We start from the raw sequence: 12,116 nt of genomic DNA on the forward strand, positions 1-12,116 counted from the left end.
TATTCCACTAATGGATTTAATACCTGGTTTCAAGTATTTTATTTTTCCAGAATGCTCTATTCAATTGTCTTTTTTTTTCTCTCTGTGTGTTAAAGTTTGTTTACAACAGTTCATGCAGTTGAGGAGTAGTAATCAGGTGAGAATGCTGTGTTGTGGTATCTACCACAAAGTGCCACATTCAGACACCAAAAGGCTCCACAGAATTGTTATCACAGACGAAGCGAGATAAAGATGTGCTCCAGAATCACACTGTAACTGAAAATCTCATCTCATCTGTATTAGCTTCACAAAACTTGTTATGGTGTGTTACAAAATTAAGAAACCGATGCCTGTTGCAATTCAGTGAAGCCAAGTGGATGGGCTTCTTTGAGATGCCTGAACTGACAATACAGGATACACATGAAATTTAGGGATGGCTTGATATACACTTGATTGTGCATTCTAGACCAAATGCAAGGTGTGAGGCCGCTGAAAGCCAGCTGATTTTTAAAATCAATTTGGAAAGAGTATAAAGTAATGGGGATTGGGGTTTCATGCTCCGTGAAAAAAAATTGTTCAAATTTTCACAGCCTGGTTATTTTCAGACTCTCAAAGCTAAAAGGCACTTTTCACTGGGAACGAACTGTGAAACACATATATTTTAGTGCCTGTAACTATGCAGTTTTCCCTGAGCTATAGAACTGATGTGCTCAAAAAGTGTGACAACCCCAAAACAGAGGTTGAAATCTAGACACACCAGAACTCAGACGAAGATTTGGCCAGGTTGTATGTTGGGGTTTGCAGCTTGGACAGCAGCAGCCCTGTCGTCTGTGGTGGCAACAACGAGGGGCTGCTGAGGTCTCCTGTGAAACCCCTCCAGGGTGGTTTTGCTTGTGTTTACTTGGGTAACAGGGTCCCTGCGTACTGTTTAGAGGTTAAAATCTGACTCTGGTATTTAAAATACATTAAAATGACACATGTGAAATTTCAACTTCTTTTGCTTTGAAAAACAGCTAAACAGAAAAAAATATGCAGCCCTGCCTCAGTTGGGTCAAGCTTTCAGCTGAGGGAAGAGACCTCGTCCAAATAGTCTCCTTCTATCTTCTCAAACGGATCTCTTTCGGTTTGTTATTCTGATGCTAATCTTATTTTTGCTTGCTATTAAAATAGGTTAAAAGTTTTTTTTCAAGAAAAGGATTATTTTAAATATAGATTTCCCAGGCTTTTAAACTTAATTGATATGCAGCATACAATATAAACATTTTCTACAAGTAAATAGTAAAAATATGTTTCAAATCATCACTCTTGCCCCCTGATTTTTCATACGGAAAATTATTCAAGCTTGCTAGATATAATTGATTCTGTTTTGCCTGATATTTGCAATTAACAGTTTGCAAATTTTTGTGCCATTTTTGTGGGTGCTCTGTGTTTACTAAAGTCTGTGAGAACAAACTAGCTGATACTTTTGTTAATAAAGAAAATGTGTTTAAGGGACTCTATACATGGCACCATTATAAAAGAAGTCACCAGAGGGATCACACGTGAAGGAAAAAAATGTCAGTACTCTTGCCATCTCAGCCTTTCCTGTATTACTAAGGCATTTGAGTGAATACAGCCATTAGAATAATTTCTAATATATGGGACAATCCATGCCTTTTTAGCACTTTCTCCTAGTGCTTTGGTTGAACAGCTGAGGTTAATGTAAAAGGAATAAAAAGCTTCATTTCAGAACATTTAAATGCTTGTCTGCTCTTTCCTTTGTGAGCAAGTTAACTACCTTAATTAAAAGTCAGTTCAGCTTCTTAAACAAGCCAGAAATGACCACAACTGGATTAGCCAAACTCCCTTGCTCTGAAATGACAGTAATGAATTTTTGTCTCTGAATATGAGGAAACATGTTTTATGTCTCAGAGATTTCCTTCACAATGGTAAGAGCAAAACATCCTACTAGTTGTCAGCATTTACCTCTCATAGCCGACCTGTCCATGTCACTCGTGAGGCAGAAGAGCATCGCCACCAAGCTGCCCTGTGTTTTTAGCAGGACAGAAGAGATGCTCCTCGGGACTCCTCTTACCTGTGTCACAGCAACTGCCCTACTCTGCAAACAGAGCTGGCCCTGCCTCAGTCAGTGACCTGCTGCCACTTGCAGGTGGCCTTGCAGTAACGTGTTTATTTTGTGTGCCATTTCTAAAATCAGTGTCAGTGTCCAAGCCATTGACAGGGCCTGGTTTCTGCAACCACTGTTGTACTGGCAGCTGGGTTCCAGCTGCTGTATTTTGGAGGAGGGAGGAGGGGGGAATGTCTCAAAGCACCGAGCTAAACCCTGTGGCACATCCCTTCCTGAGCACCTGCAGCCCTGCGTGAGCTGTGAGTAATTAGCAAACAAAATAATAGTTATTGCTGCCTTTCTGGTTATGGAGTGAATGAGTGGCATGTCTGTCTCAGGTCTTTCACAATTGCCCCACACAAGGCAGGGCGGGGGCACTTCTGTCGTGTCTCCTCTCAGCCTGGGTATGATTCATGCAGGGGCGGAGCAGCAGGGCATGGGCCTCTGTGTGGTGGTGGCTGTTTCTGTCTCTGGAAAAGAGGAAGGAAATGATGATCGGTGTCTTTGCTTGGTGTGAGGTGCTCTCTCACCCGCGTCCGCAGTGTTTCTGAGAAGTCTCCAGTGGGCACCGGCTCCCACAAGCAGCCCAGCGGCTCCAGACTGTGCCTCAGGGGATACAAGCTGAGCTGGGACAACTCTCATGCCAAGACCTGGGTGTCTTCCTTCACTCCCTTGGCTGCCTTCCCATTGCTGGTCAGGTACCACAGGAGGGTGAGACTTTCCAAAGAGATGGCTTTGCTTTGAAAAGCGAGATCCCTTGCAAATGCCAGCTGCCTGGGACATGTCTGCTAGCCACAGTAGGGCAGTGGTGGTCAAAGCTGCACAGCCAGTCTCAGGGTGTAAGGAGAGAGACCCAAGGCTGATGCTTCTCAACTTGGCAGATGAATTAAGAAGAAGCAGCTGGAGGGAGATTTGTCTTATAAACCTCATCTTACAAACCTATTGTAACACATAAGCACTGCTGAATTTCTCTTTCTTAGAAAACTCTTTTTTTTTTTTAATATATGAAATACTAAGTGTCTTTCTCGCTGCTGCCTTATCACTTCCATTTATCTGTCACTGTGACCAGATCTGATGCTTAAAGGCCAGTGATGAAGTGTTCAACACATCATGTACCTGAGGAAGCGTTAAAGGTCACGGGAATCCACAGGAGGCTAATTTAGAACTTCTTATGAATCTTGGGCATTGAAATGCATACAGATATTTTAAATTATTTTCTTGCATGTGGAATTAGTGCTGGTATCTGATCCATCATAGAATTATTGATCAACTAAACCAGAGCTGCAGCCTTGACTCATCATTAGGGCATTGGCTTAGACAATGAGCTTTGCTGTTCAGTCCTTCCCCCACTGGGCAGAGCTTGGGCAAAGCTCAATCAGGTCAGGTAGGGAGCTTTTAAGTTTAACCAGGCTCTGGGCCAGGCCTGTGTAAGCCTGCACAATTAACTTTCGGATACACAACTCCAAACTGACTGGTGGTGAGACCGACCAGTTTGGGATAAGCTTGACCTGAATGAGTTCACTTTGCCTGAGCCTGCTCCCCGTGGCTATCTGGTGGATGGCAGGAGGATGAAGCACAAACATGAAATGCTACCACACAGACACACTGGGCATCCCTGGCCTCACTTCTGCAGCTGGGTGACACCAGGCAAGCCACGGCTCTACTGGCCTCCCACACGAGATGGACACATTGCAGTGACCTTTTTTTAAAGTACTTTTGGTTGGTCATGAAAGATCTTGGTGCTGGTGGGTACTTTTGCATTTGTCAGGCCTGTCAGATGTTCTTTCTGGCAGGTTTGACCTGCAGAGTTTGCTCTGAATGGGTCTGTAACACACATAATGGGACTAGGCATTCCAGAATTTTAATTCACTGAAGCCACAGGGAGTAGGTAAGCATAAGAGACAGAAACAGAAGGGACAGGATATAATAAAAAATTGTTTTTCTACCTTATAACATAATGCCCTTTTAAATTTTACAGAACATCATTGTGGGATGAGCTAACATCTCATCCATCAGTGATATGTTTAGAAATCAAATTCTGCCTGAGAGAGTGTGAATGTAGCATGCTCTTACATTCCCTGTAGTGACTGGGCTCTGGCTGGATTGATCTCAGTGTGCAACAGGAACATTCCTACAGCCCTTTGTGATGGTAAAGATTTTTTTTTCTGCAGAGGGAGATGTCAAGGGTACTTACTTAGAGTCTCAGGCTCACAATGCTGTACAAGACACAATTTAAGGAGATTAACTCAATGGGAGGAGCATCTGACTCAGCTCCACGTCTTTCACAGCTTTCCACCTGGCTGCCAAGAAAAGCAATGCAGTGCCCTTGATTTGGAGCATTCTCAAGTTTTTGTCTCTCTGTTGTGCAGGGATATATCTTTGTTATTTTCCCCTGAATATCCAGAGATGTTTAAAGAAAATGAGGCATCCCTACTGGAGATATTTCCCTCTTTCATAGCTGACATGTGCTTCTGGCTCCCACTACAGATATGCCACAATTTAACTTTTAGTTTACAGATGAAAGAAATCCCATGAGTCTTGCCTGGCAAAAAATCGCAACTTCCCAACCACACCCCATGAAGAATAGCTAGTTCTGGTGCAGTTGATCTTTGCAAGATGTGACAGCCAGTGCTGGTGGAGTGAAACTGCACAGAAGAGACTGAAGGAATATCACTGCATTGCTTATCAAATACATGAGTGATATGGCTTTGAGCTAAGAGCACAAAGAGCATATGTATAGCATTTGCTATACAAATAGCAAATATACAAATACCAAACACACAAATGAGTTTAGAAAAAATCCAAGCCAGAAAGGGTTGATTAACTGGGTTAAAACACTAAGTCCTGATTGGGATCTAGGACAAATCACTCAGGGATGCTATTGAACAATCCAGAATTAACAAGGCATTCACCAAGCATAGAATCTTAGATCTGTGCGGGGTAGTGCTCTGGTACAGTGCCTATGACAGAAAAATCAAAACAATGAGAAAACTGAAAGCTAAGGCAGGCTGGCATGAAAAAAACCTGCCTTTAACTTCACAAAATCAGTCTGCTGAGCTGCATGTACCATGACAAACATGGGAAGCTATGGGAGTGCCAGGCATCATGAGTGAAATAGAGAAGTAGCAGTGAACCACATAATGTAATTGGAGTCTACAAGCACCAAGAGAAGACACCTGGCATGAGAAGTCAAAAGCCTGGGAGCTCAGAGGTGCTCTCTACAAGAGCAGTGAACAAAGCTGCAGCAGGAGATGGGCCAAGTCAGCATGAATGTGAATGGAAATTACATTCATTTCTGTACAGTGCAGAGGTACGTAAGCAGCTGTAGTGCTAAAGTAACCCCTGAAAAAATCCCTGGGCTGTGGAAAAAAAGTTATAACAGGGCCTCTGAGGACTTGCAGGTGCATAAGAAAATAGGGAAATAAAAGCGTTTGAATGGACTAAGGGGTTCCAGAGCTGTTGGTGCTCTGTGAAGGTGATGCTGTGATTTTCTGGTGGGAAATATGGACAGTGAGATTCTGAAGCACGAGCTTGTGCTGGTGTTGCCTTGGCAGACACAGGTTACAGAGAAATGAGCCACACCTTCTCTGAAGCCCAAAGGGAAGGAGCTGATGAATCAGCCATTTTGCTGAAAAGGTCTCCCAGATGCAGCAACCTGAGAAAGCCAAGCTACAACCAAAACAAAATAGAGGAGATGTGTCAATACCCACACAGGTATTGTGTGGTGTGAGCAATGGGTCCACAAGGTCCTGTGGACATCCCAGCGGCTGTGGCAGGACCATGTCTGACAGCAAGACTGAGTCTAACACTTACCATTCCCTGGCTTGGCTTGGCTGAGGGTGAGGGATGTTGAATAGAGGCCTTCAAGGGACATCTGTAGCCCATGCAAGCAGAGCTAGTGCCTGAGCTAAAGCCACTACTCTCTGAAGTCCTTGTGCCTCTATTGATATAGCACTAAGAGACAGGCTCACCTTAGTAACAGGTCCCACTTTGACCTGTTTTTAACAGGGTGCAAGGGGTTTCAGGAGTGTGGCTGGAGCACTAAAATTTTCAAGAGAAACTTGCCAGGATAATACAGCAATCACAATAAGAGATGCAGAAAAAGAATTGGAGTAAAATAATGAGAAGTTGTGTGCCTCCGGTGTGTGCAGAGGTTTACATGACAGCAAGCAGCTGTGAGGAACTTTCCATCCCTGCAAGCATCTTATGATTTGGTGCTCCCATTGTGATGTGGGTGAAGGAGCCACAGCTGGATCAGGCAGTGACTGTAGTGGACTGACGTTTGCTCATCCTTGACCTCACAGATATTGTGCAGGACAGAGAGAAAACAGGAGACAGAATCAGAGACCACCAGGGTCAGCCTCAAGTCCACAAAAATAGGTTTTCTGTCAGTACTTCTTACTCACTGGCCACGTAACTGAAGGGGTCTGGTAGTAACAGCTTCAAAACATCTGCTAGGTAGATAGGATTGGCACTTATAGAGGGTAGTGCAGGGACTCCATTTTTCTCTGTGCATTGAGGATCAGAACATGAGGCTGGTGCCAGACATATTTGCACTCAACTGAGAGGCAGGAGATGTGTAAAATACAACTGTCATGTGCCTCATCACACAAACTGGAGATGTACAGCATCCACTGTGCTGGACAATGCAGTCAGTCATATTTTGTGCTTCTCCATGAGAAACAGAGCTTGGCCTAGGGAGCCAGCCTGTCAATAGGAAGCTGTGCTTCCCACTGACCATGTTAAATGCTTGGAGAGCAAAATTCCCTTGTGAATTCCTCTGTATTCAACTACTGAAGGTTGTTTTGGACAAGATGTACAAGACTGAACCTCATTCATGCTGATATGGTGACCACATTCTTGGGCTTGAATCCATATGCAACACAAAGTCAAAAGAGCAATATGCCTTTCTTCTTGGTCCCTATCTGGCTAGTTTAGCACAGCAGATTCCCTTCTATTTCAGTCCAGAGGTCTCCACTGTTGATCTTCCAACATGTGCAGTACAACAACCCTTGCAAAAACATTTTCCCTTCACAGGCTGAACGCATGTGTGAAACAGGCCTGCAGTTTGTGCCTCCAGTGTGCTCCAGGTCAATGAGAAAGCTCCCTCTTGATGTAGCAAATATTGATCAAATTGCAAAACCAATTAATTCTGCAAGAGGTGCTGCTTGGACACAGCAAGGCAACTCCTTTAAGACAAATATAAACTCAGACATTTCTACAGTGCAAAGAGGGTCAGGGTCACAGAATGAAAAATATCATCAAGCCAAAGGATAGAGATGATGCAGTCTACAAAAGCTGACACAAGCTGGATTTTGTGGTCACTTCTCCATGCCCTTTGTAGGAAAGAGCAAATGCTGCTGGCAGTGTAATGAGAATTCAGTCACGTACCTGTGCTTTAGGGAGCTCAAGTCTGAGTAATCCCTGGATGATCCAACAATGCACAGATTTACCATCAATGGCCACAAAATTAAGCCCAGAGTAAACGGCACAAACAGGAATGATCTTTTTCTCTTTTGCTGAAGTGTCCAGCAGTTTGTTTAGCAAACTGTTTTTACTGGACCACAAACCTGCACTAAGTTTCAAATTCATGGACAGCTTGCACTTATTGCAAGGAATAATTTGCAGTTTTGAGGTGTACATGGTGTAGTTAAGGAGAGCTTAGTTCAAACATATGGAAAATAAGCTGTAGTCTGTACACCTGCAGATGGGAACATCTGAAGAGCACTTAGGTTCATAGCTGTGCCAAGACCACTTTATCAAAAAGTGATGAAGAACCATAACAGCAGCAGTGGTGGAAGCTCTAACAACGAGAGGAATGTAAGGATGTGGTTTGCTCTCAAGGTCTTCAAAGAAGGTGGCGGGGGGGAAGGAGAGGAGAGAGGTGGGCTGCTGTAAGCAGAACGGTAGGAGCTAAAGCGTAGCAAAAGGAAATAGCTGAGGTTGTAAGAAGTGAAAAAAGTTGCTGAGAACTGAAGAAAGCACAGAAGAGACCATGAGGCTGAAGGGATCGTTTTGTCAGCCCTGCACTTCTAATTTCAAAAGCTGTTCATGTTGTGGTTTGCGGCACAAGCATGTATTTGAACAATTTATTTTGATATTCCTACTAGGAAGAATAAGAATTCCTTGGAAAAAGAAAGGTAACATGAGTTACATGCATTTGCTGGTCAATTTGAAGGACTCTCCAGTGAGGTCACTCTGCCATGCAGGAGAGTGCAGAAGGACATCTAAGGCCACCCTCAGCCTAGCACTCTCAGGCAGAGTTCAAGGCAAAGTTTAATATACACCCTTAAAAAAGCAAATTTGCTTTGTACCCGCACGGCAGCAGCCTGAGACACTCATGCATGGCCTTATGTTCACCTCCCTACTGCTCCTCACCCAGACGTTGTCTGGGGCTCAGGGCAGTGTCCTTGGCTCTGGGGACTGTGGCATGGGGAATGGGGAAGCTGCCCCGTGGTCTGTGCAGCTCTGCCCAGGGCCAAGAGCTTGGACCTGTGCTCACAAGAGAAGTCTGAGCTTAGGAGCAGATGGGGCGGCTGTTTCAGTGGTGCTAAGTCAGGAGGGCTGTGGAGAGAGAAGAACATCTCTGAATGCCCTGGGGTGTGGGGTGGCACAAGAACTATGACAGCCAGTGACGCCAAGTGGTAGCAGCCAGGGTGGAGTTGTGTTTGTGGCAGTGAAATTGCTGATATTTTCCTTGTTGCTTTGGAGCCTGCATAATTAATACAAACATTATAGAACTGATAGGGAAACCCAAGGCTTAGTGTCGCTAAAGAAAAGATGTCCAAGATACAGTCTCACCCAAAGAAAGTTTTGTATCTTACTTAGAAGCTTAGAACTCTGCTGGGACTGGAGCTATGGGTTTGTTGAGGAGCAGCCTGACAAGCATGCAGAGGTCTCATTTGCCAGTCGAGTGACTGGAGTAAAAATCACCTTGTGCCTAAGATAAAAGGACACAGAAATCAAGCCTTCAGGGCATGTGCTGAGGCATTCTCCTATGAAATCTTGCAGATGTTAGAGTGACCCAGTGGCTTCTGGTGGCACAGGGTCCCCTTGGAATATGAAGTCTGCACACCAATGTTTTTTTGCAGGGTTTGCTTTTGGCACAACATCATTCTGAGCATAGCTTAGAGCAGAGCTGCTGGCCCAACAGGTGGTATTTCAACGTGTTTCAGATCCACGTGTCCATCTGTGTAACGCTGCAGAAGCATTGACAGGAAAGAAGCATTTGCAGAATTGAAGAAAAGTGAGATTAGCAATCAACAGCTGCTGGCAATGTGGTCATGGGCTGTGCTCTATCCTCTGCTTGCAGAAGTGTTCTCATGGGCTCCATCAGTGCCTGCCGTTTGCAGATGTGCAGCAGTGTGGGCAGGAGTCTGCTTCTGCCTCCCACCCACTCTCCCAAAAAGAAAATCCAGAAGTGTAGCAGAGATAAATAGGTACTTCTGACATTGGTAAGGTGAACCATGCCCCAGAAAAATGTGTTGCTCAGACATAAAAAACCAACTTGCTCAGCCATAGGTATCCATACTGTGACATACCATGACATCTGGAGGTGGGGAGATTCATTCCACCCTTGTCTACAGACACTGTCACAGACTACAGCACAGCTTCTGGGACCCTCCCTGCCTTTTCTGACGTGAGTCTGGTGAGTCCTGACACAGTCCTGCTGTGGTGCCTCTATGTTGCAGCAGAATAGGTGAATCTGTGTTTCCCGGGGATCTGTTTCTCAAATGTGGGTAAGTCCAACTCAGATGACAGCTTTTTCACATTTCCATGACATTTTTAATACCTGAGGATCTCTGAGGTTTTTGCTTCTCCATGGAATTTAATTGAAATTTGCCAACTCATGAACAGGCTGTTACAGAGAAAACAAGCAGAAAGCAACCACATCAGCCTTGTTTTCTTAGGAATTGAGGGGAGTAGAGTGCTCACCTTATTTTTGTGCTTAATCTAATCCCTAGGGAAAAATCTTTCCAAACACCACATTCCACAACATAATACACAATTGAGACACTGCTGTTGAAACTGTGAGCACACATATAACAGATTTCTACTTGCATTTACACCTTATTTTATATTACAATGCTGTAAAGAGGGATGGAGGCACTCGTCACAGTTTATTGTTCGTCTTTCTGAAGTTAATGGCATTTTGAAGGTTCTTTTTTCCCCACCAGAGGCAGAACTATAAATTGCCAGGAATGACTGGAAAGCAGAAAGCAGCATAAAGGTATGATCATGTGTATTTGATGTCGGATCAAATAAAACTCAGAGCAATTAGAGACAAAGATGAGTATATGGGCCTAAATCTTTGGAGTTCAACTTCTGCATCAAGATCAAGACAGGGATATTCTGCCCTGTAGATTTGAGGCATTTAATCTCACAGCAGCAACTTCAAAGTTTTCCTGTTGCATGGGGCATAAAGTCAGTTGTGATGACTTGATGCCAAATTTAGGATTTATTGAGACATGGATGGACATAGATGGGGTATGAGGGATGTGCAGTGTGAAGGCACAGCCTGATGCTAATGTAATGGGAGAGCCCTCCCTCTTTAGCTATCTTCCCTCATAAAAGAGTTCCTGTTAACTTTGCAGCTGGCATTACATCCAGAGTTCATTTTCACACTGAATTAACAGGTGAAATTTGTCGGCTCTTGGATTTTTAGCAGTGATGTTTTTCTGCCAAAGCAGATGTGTTATAAGTCTATCACCATTTAAATGAAGAATTGTTCATCAATGACTTATTAAGGTTAAGACTTTAAAATCTTTCACAGCACGGAACAGACTGTTTGGGCAATCACCCACCTTGAGTATATCCCTCTGTCCTGAAGGGAGTGGAAATTATTAAACTCGGCACAGGTTTAGTGAGCTGCAGCATGGAAAGAGAGAGGCTCTGACTCATCTACTCTGCAAACAACCGCATGAGACTGCAGTTTCACTTTTTGATGTGGTCTCAGTACAGAAGAGTATGCCAGCTGAACTATCAAAATGAAATACTATTCCTTTTACCTGGCCAAAAACTTGGTAATTTTACTTGAGGTTCTGGGGGAGGAGAGCTGAAACGTCTGCAGTGGGCGTCATACCCACAGTTGAAGCAATAATTTAGTCCATAGTACCTTCATGGAGGAGCTGAGGTCTCACACCTGGAGGAGAAAAAGAAGACAAGACATAGGTCTGGAAAGGACTAAGTCTTATCCTCTGAGGTCCACACACATAAGACTCTGCAGTGAAGTAGGCAAGCCTCTGCTGTCTGTGTGCCAGACAGTGTAAAATCTTTGGCGAGATTAGGGTGTGCTCCTGTGCTTTTATCAGAAGGCTGTAATGAGAGAAGAAGGGCCAGCTCTCAGATGCAGAGTTCCTACTTTGACAGCAGATGAACTTCCCTCTCCCTTACTGTGTACATCTGTAGATCACTGTGCTGAGCTGCTGCTACGATGTGGGAATGGTTTTTATTATAAGTGTGCCTAGTATGCACTTGTAAATTATATTAATTTTGGCAACTTTTTTATCTATACCAAAAGTTACTAACAGCAGTCACAGGGCTCTGGCTACTGAATCCCTTCCCTGTTCTGTGGTCTCCAGCATATCCTACTGCAAATAGTATTTTCCCACTTTAACATTCACTAGTCCTTACATTAAACTTCTCCTGGAGTATTTCCTAGATGAGGATTTCAGAACAAAAAATATTTCACTGGAAAGTTAGTCACTGGCATTCTCAGCATTTGTCACCCCTCCTTCAGAGATAAATGCCACTGGGAAGGTGGTGAGATGCCTCTGGGTTCAAAGTGAAGAAAAATTTTCTGTTTCACATAAATTAAAGTGACCTGGAAGTTTCTGACTTAGCCTGATTAATTGCAAGTGTACATCTCCAGGTCTGAAGATAAGAGCTCTTGACTGTGTAATCTTACTCCTCTTTTGAATTTTAAGTGATGGTTCTTACCTAGGATGAGAATTCACATGATCATATAAACGAAACCACTGGACAGCTCTGAGTTCTGTACTAACAAATATTTGGCTACTGGGCCCTTTTA

Source organism: Sturnus vulgaris, chromosome 4 (genome assembly GCF_052056855.1).
Source record: "Sturnus vulgaris isolate bStuVul1 chromosome 4, bStuVul1.hap1, whole genome shotgun sequence".
Classification (NCBI taxonomy): Eukaryota; Metazoa; Chordata; class Aves; order Passeriformes; family Sturnidae; genus Sturnus; species Sturnus vulgaris.